The sequence below is a fragment of the Podarcis liolepis genome (assembly GCF_965112155.1).
Source record: "Podarcis liolepis genome assembly, chromosome: 3".
NCBI classification, from domain to species: Eukaryota; Metazoa; Chordata; class Lepidosauria; order Squamata; family Lacertidae; genus Podarcis; species Podarcis liolepis.
The window spans coordinates 19,591,943-19,607,079 of NC_139557.1; the positions used below are offsets into that span (position 1 = coordinate 19,591,943).

The 15,137-nt window shown below is 42.0% G+C and overlaps 1 long non-coding RNA gene across 1 annotated transcript; it reads right to left on the bottom strand.

Annotated features, from left to right (window-relative positions):
- Positions 1-9,395: 9,395 nt before the first annotated feature.
- On the bottom strand, positions 9,396-14,065 carry LOC310703470. The gene is made up of 2 exons (XR_014524162.1): positions 13,354-14,065; positions 9,396-12,032 (listed from the first exon to the last, which is right to left on the bottom strand). It is a non-coding gene; the product is annotated as an uncharacterized lncRNA (long non-coding RNA).
- Between the last annotated feature and the right edge of the window lie 1,072 nt (positions 14,066-15,137).

Below are 15,137 nucleotides of genomic sequence, written 5' to 3' on the forward strand. Positions count from 1 at the left end.
ATTGCCTTTTATGGGAGACAAAGAGCTATATTTCCTTCTATCTATAAATGGCAAACAAGTAGCCATATATCTTAGATTTGCCTGACCAGGCACCTTAATTAACATTTCACCTCTTGCCCTCTTGCCCCTATTCACTGCAAAACAGATGGCTAATTGTTCTAATTTTATCTTAAACAGAGGTCAGAGATCTTCACATTCTCACGCATCATCAATGAAAGATCTCCTTCTTTGGAGGTTTTTAAGCAACAACCATATGTCAGGAGTGCTCTGATGGTGTTTCCTGCCTGGCAGGGGGCCGGACTCAATGGCCCTTGTGGTCTCTTCCAACTCTATGATTCTATGAAATAAGAATCTAACATAAGAATCTAACATTTCTTACTTTCTAAATCTTTTGCATAATTACATTCAAGCCAATATATTTCATACAGAACATATATAGATTTTTAGTAGAAAAGTAACTTAGAGAACTTAGAGAATTTAGAGAATTTTCTCTGAAGCTTCAAAGCAGTTTCAGAGAGCTTCTTTGCCTCAGCTGCTATTTTTATTTGCCCTTTTAACCTTTGGCTCAAGTTTCTAATGGGAGACACATGGTAATTAGTGCTTTTACAGCTTGATTGTATTCTGTAGGGTCAGTAACCTAGTAACCTTTGCTCCCAACCTGTAATTCCCTTTTTTACAACCCTGAAATACATTTATAGATCAGTGGGGCCTTTGTTCAGGATGAGCTTCTGCCGATGCACCCAGCTGCCTGGCATGAGAGAATGAGAGATACAAACATTTACAAATGTATTTTTTAAGCTCATTTACTCTTTACTCTTTTTAGTCATGAATTTTAATTTGTTTATTTTGATTTAGAAGTGCTTTTTTGTTACATACTTACTATGAGATTGTTTTGTTTCGTCTCTTATAGAGAGACAATATGAATGATAATGTAGTGTTTCTTTATTTGTATTTTGCATATTTCTGTTGGATTTTTTCATGCTTTGTTGCGAACTGCTTCCATCGTAGTGTATACGGAAAAGCTGTATACAAACAAAGTGACTAACTGCTGGTGGGCAATAACCACAGAACCTGCAGATTGAGCAAGTAACGTGATACAGTTCCAGTCATTTTACAGAGGTTATGTTCATGGCACCCCTTTACCCTGTCCTTATTACAGGGAAGATATCCAGCAAAGAGCAATTAGCAGAGTGCTGATTCAGGAGTTGGTTACTTTCCACTTATAAGATTGCTTGCAAGGCTGGACATTTCTAAAAGTGCCTTTTAATATATTTAACGTTGGTCCAACTGGAGTTTGTTTTCCCTGTAATGTATATAAATTGCACCCTGAAGACAAAATAATGACTGTTAGCAAACTTGAAACTTGTTTGGGCGAAGTCACTGAGCCATAAACACCCTTGCCAGAATAATAAACAGTAAAAACAAAAAACCCCGAGGTTTTACAATAGCATATACTGCCAAGGCTTCAGATATTTTGTCTTGCAAGGCATGATGACACATTGGAAAGTAAGGCTTTCATATAACAAACAATAACAATTGATTTTATGGATTGGTTCTAACCTTGTAGGTGTAAGGCACTCATTTCTTAATAAGAGATGCGTCCTTTAAAACAAAATGCTCTTGTCAGTGGATCTGTTAGATCTGTCTGTGGGAAAGATACCCAATTGGATTAATTTGCTATACAGTATTTTTTATTTATGCCTGCATTACATTTATATCTGCCTTTTGTTTTTTGAATTTGGTGTGGTATGGTGAGTTGGAAAGGACCTCTGCAGGTCATCTATTCCACCCCCCTGCAAGTAGGTGGCCGATATGGGGATCAAGCCCATTCTGTAACCAACTTCTAGGCTGTTTACTACAGGGTAGGGCTGCCTAAGCTAAACAACTTTTTAAAAAACCCAGGAGTGTCCTGGTTTGTACTTTTTGAAATATGGCAACCCTATTTCAGGGGTACTGACCAGACCCAAAATTAGTTTCAGGACAGTTCCTGTAGCAGAGGGAACTCAGTTGTTTGACTGGATACTTTGGGGAGATAAGAAAAGGGGAAACAGCCACCAGGGCTCTGCTGAAAGACCAGCAACGTATGGTAGCTCCTTTCCAAATTTCTCCTTTCAATATTGTTTCAAGAACTAGTGCTCCCTCACCCGACCCATACGTCTCATTTTTATGTGGTGCCATTTAGGTTGTAAGCCTGAGAGCATGGGCTGTCTTATCATTGAGATGTCTGAGCTTCTTTCAGCTGAAAGAGCAGAATAAAGGTAAAGGGACCCCTGACCATTAGGTCCAGTCGTGACTGACTCTGGGGTTGCGGTGCTCATCTCGCTTTATTGGCAGAGGGAGCCGGCGTACAGCTTCCGGGTCATGTGGCCAGCATGACTAAGCCGCTTCTGGCGAACCAGAGCAGCGCACGGAAACGCCGTTTACCTTCTCGCCGGAGCGGTACCTATTTATCTACTTGCACTTTGACATGCTTTCGAACTGCTAGATGGGCAGGAGCAGGGACCGAGCAACGGGAGCTCACCCCGTCGCGGGGATTCGAACAACCGACCTTCTGATCGGCAAGCCCTAGGCTCAGTGGTTTAGACCACAGCGCCTTTAAATAACTATATATTAAATGCCACCTTCTTTTTCCAGGGTATCCCCATAGATACGAACATCTGTTCCCCAACTTACTTTAACCCTTACTTAACGGAAGGGTTTCATTTTGGCAGAATCGAGGCAGCTAAAATCTCACGGAGCACAAAATTGCTTTCTTTGGCTAAGTTTTCTGCAAAAAGTAAAGCTATTAGTAACGTTGTGATGGCTTTTGCAAATAAGCACCTTTTCTGCACAGAAAAAGTGCAGAAGGAAATGGAAACTTGCAGCGCTGGACTCAAGGATGAGATTAAAGTTCAGGAGTTGCTCTTGTTAATAAATTAACTGAGCAGCTGGGAAATTCAGATAATAAAAGGTGCTGTAAATCTCTTGTCTTTTGCTTGTTGCAATGAAGCCTCTCAATCAACAATCCAGTAGGTCAGAGAGGGTGGGGTCACTGGGAGGGTGCATTGTCTCTCCATTCCTGCTTCATCTGCCTGCTTTGCATCCCTTCAGAGAGTGAGAGAGTCCAGGGTGCAAAGGACAGGGAAGAAAGAGGAAGCCAGAAGGTGTGTGGGAAGCAGGTAGGGCTTGTGGTCACTCCAAGGGCTTGCAGGCAGGGTCTTTGTACATCTTCCTGTCAATCATTCATTCACTCCACACTTTTCATTGCAATTCCCCGTCACTTTCCAAACTGCAAACGGTCCAGTTTTATTTGAAGTGAATTTGTTGCACCAGGGGCAACAGAGCACTTTAGTACATTTTAATTCGCAAAGCCATATTTCTCAGCTTGTGCTTGAATACCTCCTGCAAAATGCTAACAGTCTGAAAGTACCCAGAATATAAGGGAGCATTCTGAAGCTAAGGATAAGGATGTCTTAAAAAGTAGGCCAGACCCTAAAGGGGAAGAATTTCAGATATTGAATGGAACTACCCAGCCAAATCTTTTGCATGATTTAGAGAGTCTGCAGTCATCATCACAGTAATAAGAACAACCTCACATTTCTTCTGGGAAACAATTTCTCAGATATGAGTAATATTTTTAACCATTTTATGTATGGGTTGTGTTTTTGCGATTCTGTTATGGACTCTGGCCAGTATAGTAATAAAGCTAAACTATTAGGGGAGTGCCTGAAGGGGTAGAAAGGAAAGTGTTAATATCATGTATTAATATATTAAGTTCACTTTAGAGATGGGGCACAGAACAAACTGAGGCTGAACTTACTGAACAAACTTAGGCTTCGGATGGTCAGATTCAAATAAGAAGCCCAAAGGGATGGTTTGGTAAAATTATATAATAGTGAACTTTTATTTCAGAAATAAGGAACTGTGCTCCCATCAATTTTTAACTTAGCTTTCATTTGAAGTTACTCAGTGACCCAAATAAATAAAGATCATTAAAATTTGTGATCCCCAGAACTAATGACTTTTTCAGGGAATCCCCATTTCCATTATTTTTAATCTGTATTCAAAATTTAGATGAATATAAGGTTTTCATTATGCACTTAGGCTCGTAAGAGATTCGACCCCCCACCCTTTCGGGGATAATTCTGGATAATTTTGAGGGAATCTGTTGAGGGGTTTATGCATGTTTGATTGGTATTGTTATGCTTTTTGTTTTCTTCTCCATCTCAGATAAACGGATTTGATAGTTGGGATTTAGGACGCATATTTTACATGTTATGTACCCTTGCCTGTTCTGATTAGATTGAAAATGTTAAAATATTTTTGTTTTGAGAATTCACAAATGCGTTGGAAAACAAAGATGATACATTTTTCTATTTTTCTGAATAAGGATAAAGAATGCTGGCTGGCATGGCTATGGGGTTTTGTTTAATGTTTTGTTGTTCTCAGGTCAGATCCAGGAGGTTGTTTGATTAATAAAAAGATTTGTTTCTCCGAGATTGCCTGATAACCAGCATGTGGTGGGAGTTAAGGGTGGCATTGACGTTCTTTGTAGCCTTGACACAAAAGGTCTGATTGAAACATATATCCAGCTTGCCAAGGTGATTAATGCCAAATGCTTTTTGTGCTAGATCTAAGCAACTATGCGCTTAAGGAAATGCAGTTTGCGCACCCTAAGCCTCCACAAGGTATTGATCTAGATCTGTAACAAGCGCTGTGGCAGTCAGATCACTGCAGCAGTCATTGAGCAAGTTAAGGGCCATGATTTAGGAGGACTGTCCTTTTCTGGTGTCGAGTAATGCTTTAGATTGATGTGTCAATATGTTACGGGGCCATTGCGCTGCACGTATTTGCCAACTGGAATGGCTTTTGTGTACAAAACAAAGATGAGGGTGGGGGTGGCACTTGCAAGATATAAGGGATTCAGCACTCCAGCCCAGGTAACCAACCACAGGAAAACAACCACAATGTGTTTAGCATTTATTTAGTAAGCAAGCACTGGTCACGATAAGCTGATGTGATGTGAGTGGAACACAAAACATAATTGAGCCCTTGCAAATGCCATGGGTTTCAGGGGGAAGAGATTTCAACGAAGTCCCTCAACTTAAATTCAAACTTCTTAACTTTGGTTGGGTCATGCCCATAGAGTCCATTAAGTAGTAATGAGTGCAGGTGACCGAATGAATACATGAAGTTCCCTGGACCTCCTGTATATGAACCTTCAAGCTCATTTAAACTGAAGGAGCTGAGCTTTACATGCCTTCCTTTGCATGCACACCCTTCACTGAAATGAACGGGCACACAAAACTGAGAAGACAACTGAATGGCTGCAGGTATTACTGTATTTTGATATTTTGTTGAAAGCCGCCCAGAGTGGCTGGGGAAGCCCAGCCAGATGGGCGGGGTATAAATAATAAATTATTATAATATTATTATTATGTACAGTGGGATCTAGAATCAATCTAGATTGAAAGCAGAACGTTGGAGACAAGTGTGAATGTCTCCAGGTAAGGAAAAATTATTATTTTTTGTGCTATAAATGGGTACATACTGTAGCCTAAGAAGAGGAACCCACATTGTTTTCTCCTCTGGAGCATCAGTTTTTCTAGCTGCTGTTTGTTGTATTTCCCTTTCCTTACAGATCTGATGCCAAAATAGCATGGTAAATACACAGGGAACGGTTTGCCTATGAATGCTGCCTTCTGTTTTGGAAATCTGCATTAGAAAGCGTTTTTATTTAACATGCAATGCCATAAATTTCCCCTCCAGCTATCGATCATATGTTTTGTTCCTTGGAATGCATCATGTTATATATAGACTGAAAATATGCTACTAGGAAAATTTAGCATGTTTTCATGCAGCGAAATTAATTCCACCCTTTGAAACAAGCAATCTGCAATTATACCCGCGTTTCCTAAAAATAGCAGTTTAGAGTAAAAACTAACAAATTAGCTGGAACAAATCCACAGAGAAAGAATCCCTGAATATATATTTTTTTTGGGGGGGGAGGGGAGAGAGTTGTGTATGCAGCCTTTAACTAAGAACAGAATAGTACATACAGATTGGGGAGGAGATGGGAAAGAAATGCCAAAAATTAGGAATCCTGGTCATGGAGGAAGGAGATGGGCTGCAGTGGCTGCTGCTGCAGGCATAATGTGAGATGGCTCTTGGGGTTTTGTAAGCAGCTTCCATATGAGATTTAGTTATTAAACTTAGTCGATTATCCATATGGGCTTTAACTGATTAATCAATCAGTACATTAACTTCCTTGAACTTCCTGTATGAATTTCCCCATTCCTTTAAACTCATTTGAATATGGACTTCTGTGGACTTATAGGGACAAGAGTCCTACAACTGAAATAGCCACCAAGAACACACAAAATGTGTGTTCCAGCCCTTCAGACTGGGTACTGTACATGTGAAAAGGACTCTCTGAGCTTATCTTAATAGCTGTGGCTGGAGGTGTGAGTGTGTGTGTGTTTTGAATGTGAAGTGGTCCCCACTGCCTTGTCCTCCATAGTAGATCAGAACCTTATTAGCCTGGGACACCCAGATGTTTAAAAGACAAACCTCTTGGTCTTATATTATGCCTTCATTCAAGTCAGCATAGACTTACAGCAATCCTAAAAAATGTGTATCATACCTGATTAGATAAGTGACAGAATACTGACTTCCTCCCAACCACAGTACAGTACATTGTGAAAGCTTCATTCTGCCATGGGATCCATTATACTCTGAGCTCATTTCAAAAATCACCCTCTCTCCATGGATGTTTGAAACCAAATATAATATTGCTGACACACAGCTTCCTGCCACGTCTCAGAAAGTGGCTGAGCAAGAGAAAACAAGCCCCCCACTTGAGAATGTAAAACCTTAATGAGAATAAGGGGGGTGCCACACTGTACTGCGATACCTGATAACAGTTAATATGTCCCTGGTTTGTAGAAGTGATAAGGAGTACAAAAACAAAAGCAGCTGGTCGCATAAAATAATTCAGAGCATTATCATCACCAAGGTGGAGTGTGAGTACCATAAAGATATATTTAGCGCTAAAGCATAAGGAGGTGGAATCGTTGCGTTAATAAAAATCCAGATGCAATAATCCCCTCTCCGTTGTCCCTATTTTGTAAATTTTGTTTACAAAAAGATAATGATTCAGCACCTTTTGTAGTCCAGGTGTTTATCAGAGTGGACATCTAATTGCTCATCGTTGGGTACCAAGTTATTTTATGTTAACTAAAGTAAGTGTTCTGGAAACTCCTGGCTGGATTGTGGCACTGCGTTTCACGTTTGTGTTAACAGAGCCTGTCATAAGCAAGGCTCTCTAAAACGCATTGAATAAATCACTTAGGCTGTTATCCAGAACCAAGATATATAGGAACCCTTCAGTTCAGTCCTGTTGTCCTGTTTCCTTCAAGAGAATAAAATTGGCAGTTATCAAAGTTCTCTGATTTAACAGCTTTGTAGAGCATGCTTTTAACAGTAAGGGATGGTAGATGGCATCATTCCATGAAAATACACCGAGTATGCTGCTGTTGTTGTTTAGTCGTTTAGTCGTGTCCGACTCTTCGTGACCCCATGGACCAGAGCACGCCAGGCACTCCTGTCTTCCACTGCCTCCTGCATTTTGGTCAAACTCATGCTGGTAGCTTCGAGAACACTATCCAACCATCACATCCTCTGTCGTCCCCTTCTCCTTGTGCCCTCCATCTTTCCCAACATCAGGGTCTTTTCCAGCGAGTCTTCTCTTCTCATGAGGTGGCCAAAGTATTGGAGCCTCAGCTTCACGATCTGTCCTTCCAGTGAGCAACCGGGCTGATTTCCTTCAGAATGGAGACATTTGATCTTCTTGCAGTCCATGGGACTCTCAAGAGTCTCCTCCAGCACCATAATTCAAAAGCATCAATTCTTCGGCGATCAGCCTTCTTTATGGTCCAGCTCTCACTTCCATATATCACTACCGGGAAAACCCTAGCTTTAACTATACGGACCTTTGTTGGCAAGGTGATGTCTCTGCTTTTTAAGATGCTGTCTAGGTTTGCCATCACCTTTCTCCCAAGGAGCAGGCGTCTTTTAATTTCGTGACTGCCGTCACCAAATTCATGGAGCCCAAGAAAGTAAAATCTCTCACTGCCTCCATTTCTTCCCCTTCTATTTGCCAGGTGGTGATGGGACCAGTGGCCATGATCTTCGTTTTTTTGATGTTAAGCTTCAGACCATATTTTGCGCTCTTTCACCCTCATTAAAAGCTTCTTTAATTTCTCCTCACTTTTTGCCATCAAGGTTGTGTCATCTGCATATGTGAGGTTGTTGATATTTCTTCCGGCAATCTTAATTCCGGCTTGGGATTCATCCAGCCCAGCCTTTCGCATGATGAATTCTGCATATAAGTTAAATAAGCAGGGAGACAATATACAGCCTTGTCGGACTCCTTTCCCAATTTTGAACCAATCAGTTGTTCCATACCCAGTTCTAACTGTAGCTTCTTGTCCCACATAGAGATTTCTCAGGAGACAGATGAGGTGATCAGGCACTCCCATTTCTTTAAGAACTTGCCATAGTTTGCTGTGGTCGACACAGTCAAAGGCTTTTGCATAGTCAATGAAGCAGAAGTAGATGTCTTTCTGGAACTCTCTAGCTTTCTCCATAATCCAGCGCATGTTTGTAATTTGGTCTCTGCTTCCTCTGCCTCTTCTAAATCCAGCTTGCATTTCTGGGAGTTCTCGGTCCACATACTGCTTGAGCCTGCCTTGTAGAATTTTAAGCATAACCTTGCTAGCGTGTGAAATGAGTCCAATTGTGGGGTAGTTGGAGCATTCTTTGGCACTGCCCTTCTTTGGGATTGGGATGTAGACTGATCTTCTCCAATCCTCTGGCCACTGCTGAGTTTTCCAAACTTGCTGGCATATTGAGTGTAGCACCTTAACAGCATCATCTTGTAAAATTTTAAATAGTTCAGCTGGAATACCATCACTTCCACTGGCCTTGTTATCAGCAGTGCTTTCTAAGGCCCATTTGACTTCACTCTGCAGGATGTCTGGCTCAAGGTCAGCAACCACACTACCTGGGGTGTACAAGCCATCCATGTATGGGCAGTGCTATTTTTCTAGAAAAAGAGGTGCAGGAACTCACTATGAACATCTCCCTCTTTCTCTTAGAGTGGCAATGGCACCCACCCAAGAGGGGCTGGAACTGGGTTCCAGTGAGTTCCCCCTGAAAAAAAGTCTGGAGTATAGGTCTGTTCTTTTTTTTAAAAAAAATATTTTATTAAGGATTTTCTTGTTTTACAGAAGTGTAATGCCTCGTGTGTGTTTTTCTTCCAGGTAACATTTTTACAAATCCGTTTCATTTGTTGAGGCATTAGGGAGAGAAGAAAAAAGAAAAAAGAAAGGGGGGGTGGAGAGAGGGAAGATGGATGGGGGTGGGGTCGGGTGGCGGTGTTTCTATTATGTTTAATGTATGTAGAGTTTGGTGTCAGCGTTGCTTGTGTTGTTCACTTGTGTTCCTTTGGTGGTGAGAGAGGTTGGGGTTGGCCTAGGGTGTGATTGTTTGCTTGTGATTGGCTGTGGTGATCTTTGTTTTCGTGTGTGAGTGAGGTGGGTGGGTGTTTTGGATCAGGTTAGCCATATTGATTTGTATGCTGTTGGTGGAGTATAGGTCTGTTCTTGACAATTAAGGTAGTTCATCATAGCAAAGCCTTAACATTTCTCACAAATTGTTAATTATTGATGAAAACCTCTTGTAGCGTTTAACCACTATAGCTAAGACAGAAGATGAACTGGGGGAAAAGATAGGACAGGAAATTGCATTTGTGCCCCTGCTGGTTTTATTTTTGTGTGTGTAGGAGAAATCTTAGAAAAAAGGTTTTTAAAACCTGAAATAGAGAATTCTATGTTTCAAACTCCCTTCTTAACTCTCTTTCCACTTCTCCTATTTGAGAGGGTTTGGAGGTTGTCCCCCCCGCCCCACTTTAACGTTCACTCTCATTTTGATAATGTTCCTTAATCACTTTTGCTACTTTCCAGGATGGATAAGCAGAGAGAATTAACTCTAGTAGCAGCCTGGGGTGCATTTTTGGACCCAGTCTAGAGAAAGTTACTCTTCAATCCTAATTATTGTTGTTATTATTATTATTTGTATCCCACCTTTTCCCCTAACAGAGACTCAAGGTATACTCTATGTATACGCATGTGAGAGTAAGCCCTGGTGAACTCAGTGGACTTCACTTCTAAGTAAACTTGCAAAGATTTTTTTACTGTTAGTCACATTTTAGTCCTGATGAAAACAATGGCATTTAAATTACTTTAAAAAGGGTCATTTTTAACTTTCTGATAATTGCCAATATTTACTTAAAATATTTACCCTACTTAGAAGTACTCATTTGGAAGATAAATCCTATGCATGTCTACTCAGAAGTATTTCCCAATGGGATTTACTCCCAGGTAGGTATTATAGGAGTGCAGCTTTAGGATGGTATTGTATGTGTCATTAGAAAATAGAACTGTGGAAGGAATCAATATCTGAAATGTTATTCATACCGTAGACCTATTGAAATCCAGTCCACTGGTTTCAGCACATCTATTTTGAGTATTCCTTAGCTGGGTATTGCCCAGGAAGTGTAAAATCTGGGCTCCTGATTTCCTGTTTCCAATTGAAACTAATGGGATCTAAGCATACATTCAATGTTGGTTTCAAGGGTACTGAAGTGTATTTAACATTATCTGGATTGCCCCCCTGTATATTTTAAAACAGCTTTGTGAAATGTCTCTGAGGGAGAAGCAGATTTAATAAAGTGTAGTTGAGAGAATAGCTGCAGACCAGTTCTGACATAAGTATGAAAGAACACGAGGTTAGGAGAAGTGAAATGATAATCCCCACTGCTGGATCAAAGGTAATTGAAAACATTTGGACACCACTGGAGGACATCAGTCATCTCTAAAGTCATACATAATAACTCCCGATCTTAAAATAAGTCAGGAAATGTTTGCACTAAGTGGGAGAGTCAAAAGTGATGAGAACTCAGCCTGTCATTTACCTGAATATAACTGAGTCAGCAATCAAGTTTGCCTTAACCATTACTCGCCAATGCTTAAGTTGCTACTTTTAGCTTTTACTTAGTCATAAAAGTGTTATGCAGTAAAGAGGCTGCTGTGAAACCAGACCTCTTGCCATGGGATCAGAGTATAGACCTTTTTATTGCTGTCTCCTTGATGTTAATATGTGCCAACAACATGGTGGAATTATTCCGTCCGGCCATCTCTTGGGGATGATCTGCACAGTTTATGGCAGCATGTTGGTCGCACATGATCTGAACATACATAACTCCTCCTGATGCCGTTACGAAAACGCCAAATTCCCCCAGTATTCAGGACACAATATTCTTCTGGATATGGAAAAATAATAATGCTCTCATTTCTCTAAAGAATAAGGGAATGGGAGATTATGATATTGGAACGGGGGGGGGGGGGAGGGGGAGGAAGTGAACCCATGAAATCACGGGATCAGCCAGTAATTGTGGGCTAAATGAGTACATATCAACTTGTAGCCCATCTCTCTCCACATAACAGCTGCATTCAGATGTAACACTAAATCATAATTTAGTACCAAGTGAATGAGTTCCAAGGTTTAAGTAAAAAAACAAAACTTTTTTTAATGCCCCACTTGAATAAAATGGGCTTAAATACCCATCTCAAAAGTATGATTTAACATTACATTCAAACCAGGTCATCGTCATGCCTGGGTCTGGAGCCAAGCCTCTCCCTTTTCTTCTTCAATTAGTGGCTTTGCAGTATAGACATAAAGGAATCTTTGCCATTTCAAAGAACTGTCTTCCCGTCTTGTTTGGCAGTAAAAAAATGGACAGGATTCCCTTAGTAAGGCCAGGAAATACATTTGGCATGATGCATATTGAATTGGATTTGTTCCCGAGAGCAACTCACCTTCTTCTGTATGAGCCTCCATGAGATCTGTGCTCTGTTTCTGAAGGCATGGTCCCCTCGCCACACCAAGTATGGGGGATTCGAGCAAGAGAATTTGCCATCGGGGCACCCAAACTGTAGAACAGCCAACAAGGAGAGTTTTTTTAATCTGTTTTGAAATGGGATCTTTCAGATACAGTAAGCCCACAACTTATGTGGGAGTAGCATTCCAGGTATCATGCCTAAAGCCAAAATTGCGTATAGTCAGAACATATTGGGTTCAATGGTGGGCAGAATGGTCAAAGTCTTTTTCCCTGGACACCTGCCGCAGCCCTTTTCTCTCTTTTTAAAAAATTTGCAAAGAGCATAAAGCTGAACACACACAAGTTAAATGCACATAAGTTGCGGGTTTACTGCACTTTTTCAGGCAGGCGCCTTTTCCTTAAAAGTTTTTCTTTTATTTTGCTGTGCACTATAATGTTTTAAGGGACGTGAGTGGCGCTGTGGTCTAAACCACAGAGCCTAGGGCTAGCTGATAAGGTCGGCGGTTTGAATCCCCACGACGGGGTGAGCTCCTTGCCAACCTAGCAGTTCGAAAGCACATCAAAGTGAAAGTAGATAAATAGGTACCACTCTGGCAGGAAGGTAAATGGCGTTTCCGTGCGCTGCTCTGCTTTGCCAGAAGCGGCTTAGTCATACCGACCACATGACCCGGAAAAACTGTCTGCGGACAAACGCCGGCTCCCTCGGCCAGTAAAGTGAGATGAGCGCCGCAACCCCAGAGTCGGCCACGACTGGACTTAACGGTCAGGGGTCCCTTTACCTTTACCTATGATGTTTCATAGAGTACGTTGCTGTTCTGTTATGGCTTTGACCGCATTTCAACCCGTTTTTTGATTGGTGATTTTTGCACTGTAAACTGCCTTGCAGATGCTTGCCACAGAAAGGCAGGGTAAAAATGGCAATACAAGTAAACAAACGGACAGACATACAATTAAGCCAAAGGTAAATAAGGTTGAAGCGTGGCTGGTGAAGGATAGGAACGGGCAAAAAACATGCCAGGAAAGCTCTGAAATAAGCATACTAGACATACCATAGAAGAAAAAATGCAAAACAAAAAAAAGAAGCAATTGACTTGTAAAACATTTTTGCATTTTATCCCTTCTATACAGTATGCTTTTACTGTTACCTTTCCATGATCTGACACATATGCAAAATTTACCAACAACCCCATAACTGACAGGAGGCAAGGAACAGCAGCAAGACTATCGCTGGCTGGGAGGTGGATACTATCTTGCTGCAGAATAGCAGTCTGCTGGAGGTGTCAGGTTTGGCCAGCTAGCTCTACCCATGAAGACAAGTAAGAACTTTCACATATCGGTGGTGGTTTCCGGGGTGTGTGGGCAGCTTATTGGTTTATTTCATAGCATTTATACAGTGGACGATCGGGTTGTACCTGGGATGCGGGTGGCGCTGTGGTCTAAATCACTGAGCCTCTTGGGCTTGCTGATCAGAAGGTCGGCGGTTTGAATCCCCACAACGGTGTGAGCTCCTGTTGCTGTCCCAGCTCCTGCCAACCTAGCAGTTTGAAAGCACACCAGTTTGAGTAGATAAATAGGTACCACTGCGGCGGGAAGGTAAATGGCACTTCCGTGTGCTCTGGTTTCCACCACGGTGTTCCCTTGCGGCAGAAATAGTTGAGTCATGCTGGCCACATGACCTGGAAAGCTGTCTGTGGACAAACGCCGGCTTCCTCGGCCTGAAATCTAGATGAGCACCGCAACCCCATAGTCGCCTTTGATGGGACTTAACCATCCAGGGGTCCTTTACCTTTTACCTTTGGTTGCATTTCCATACTTTGATTGCATCTTTCTCTCATATGGCCACTGTTTCGGCGGCAAAAGAAAGCGGAATATAAATAAAACCATAACATAATGTTGGCTTTGCCCCCAAAGGCTCTCTCTTCCATTGTCTCCCAAGACAGATGGGTGCCAATGAAGAGCATAACGTCAGTTCATATACTGATGCAAATAGTCACAAGGCACATTTTTACAGTGAATTGAAAGCAGTCGCCTTTGCCACATACTTCTCTTGTGATTTCAGTTGCCTCTGGTCAAATGTTTGGCGCAGGTATTCAAAACAGCACACAAGCCCCCTGCAAAACCTGTTTGGCCTGTATGCAAAGATTATTTTGCAGGCGAAGAAGCCCTTTAATAAATCAAATGATATAAAACCCGGATATCTTTTTCCTTATAACTATGAATTGACTAATGAAATTCTCAAGAGTGTAAGTATAAACAAAAGCAGTCAAATTAATTATAGGATATCAATTCTAAGATCAGCCTAGCCAGAGATGCTGTAGCCAGCTCTATACAAGCTTATGCACCAAGAGGAAGGGCTCCCTGCAGCCCCTTGTGCGCTCTTATTTAAGCTAGGCTCTTAATTGCGCCATCATCCTTTGTTTATATTGCTTATGTTTATTTCCTTTGCTTATATTGCTTTTGAATTTATAACCAACGAGAAAGTGAGGGGCACTCGAAAAGGAGATAGCTCCCACGTGGTTTTGCCTCTCATAAAATGGCTGCCGCCACAAGGCCACGTGGGCAATCAAAATCGCGGCCGTTGCCTAGCGACAATGAACACGTGCGAAAACACTTAACGCTAGCCCTTTAACACTGAAAAATTCCGCAGCCTCAAGAGCAAAACCTGCAGGCATTCCCCACGTAACCCTTATGAACGTTATTTATTCCCCTGGTTTTCTCGCCGGTTAAGCTTAAAAGGGAGGGTTTGTAAAGTTACTTCCCACGTGGAATGCCTATAGTAAAATGGCGGCCGCCCGGAAGGGCACATGGGCGGATGAAATGGCGGGCGGGGCGCGCTGGTTGCCCGGCAACGGCGCAGCTGCTACCGAGGCTTTCCAAGTCTAAGCTTCCGCGCGAAAATAAAACAGCCTGTAGAGGAAGCGATGCTCTGTGGAAGCCACTCACCCCCTCAAGAATGCTGCTGAAATGATTATTTAACAAGAAATTCTGCCCCTCACCCCGGCAAGAAAATGAAACACAACCGGCACAAAATGCAGCCCGCTCTCCTCCCGCAGCTGCCGTTCTGCATAATTGCACCACACTCCCCTGCACAAACCCCTAGCTAAAACCTGAAGCCCTAACAGCAAAACCTGATTGGATGGGTGCGCTGCGTCCTCCGTGGAAATAACGAAGAGGAGCTCCTTGCAGAACAGGCAGT